This window comes from Fragaria vesca, linkage group LG1 (genome assembly GCF_000184155.1).
Source record: "Fragaria vesca subsp. vesca linkage group LG1, FraVesHawaii_1.0, whole genome shotgun sequence".
Lineage (NCBI taxonomy): Eukaryota > Viridiplantae > Streptophyta > Magnoliopsida > Rosales > Rosaceae > Fragaria > Fragaria vesca.
In genome coordinates, this window is record NC_020491.1 from 1,329,023 (window position 1) to 1,330,374 (window position 1,352).

Here is a 1,352-nt window from a genome sequence, read left to right on the forward strand (position 1 = left end):
AAAAACCTTGTGCTATATATAGCAAGAGATTTTGGGTCGAAATCAAGCGGAACTCGTATACACAAATCGGATTAAGATTTTCGTGTTCCGTCAGCTCGAGAGATACTTAGAAATGATGATTTGATAATAGAAAAAGTTTGGTTCAAAATTAAGAACATTCAATTTTAACCGGAAAAACCGTGTGCTATAGAAAGACATTTTGAACCAAAAAAAACACAGGAGTTTTGAGTCACCAATTTTGACCTATGGTTTTTCCATTTGTGTGCTTGTAAACACCTCCCAACATCAACATCTTTATGAAATCATGTTTATAAAAACCATTCCAATCCAAAAATATAAAAACAAAAAATAAAAAAAAGATTCGAACCTTCTCATATATATTTATATAAGTAGAGCTTCTCAGTTGCAGATGTCCGTATTTATTCTTACGCTGCAGATTTCCACTTTACACTCCCTTTTCAATCGAAATTTCACATCTCTACCGTCTAATATTTAGATACAATTGTATAAATAATCTCTGTAAAATTTCAACCAATTTAGTTATAATTAAGACACTCAAAAAAACATTATTCTGTTATAAATATGAACGGTTAAAGTTACACAGAATTATGTATATCCCTAAACCCTAACCCTAAACCCTAAACCCTAAACATGAATCACCCTAAACCCTAACCCTAAACCCTAACCCTAAACCCTAAACCTAAATAACCCTAAATAACCCTAAACCCTAACCCTTGAATTGCCCTAACCCTAATTAACCCTAAACTCTAAAATACCCTAAACCCTGAAATACCCTAAACCCTAATTTACCCTAACCCCTGAATTACCCTAACCCTAAACGCGAATCACCCTAAACCCTAAACCAGAATAACCCTAAACCACCTAAACCCTAAACCTGAATAACCCTAAACCCTAACCGCTGAATTGCCCTAACCCTAATTAACCATAAACTCTAATATACCCTAGACCCTGAATTACCCTAAACCCTAAACCTAATAACCCTAAGTCCTAACCCCAAACCCTAAATCTGAATAACCCCCACACCCAAACCTCTAAACCCTATCCCTAAACCCTAAACCCTAAACCCTATACTCTAAACCCTGAATTACCCTAAACCCTAATTTACCCTAACCCTTGAATTACCCTAAACCCTAAACCTGAATCACCATAAGCCCCAACCCCAAACCCTAAACCCTGAATTACCCTAAACCCTAAACCTGAATAACCCCAAACCCTGACCTCTAACCCCTGAATTGCCCTAACCCTAATTAACCCTAAACTCTTGTATACCCTAAACCCTGAATTACCCTAAACCCTATTTTACCCTAACCCCTGAATTACCCTAAACCCTA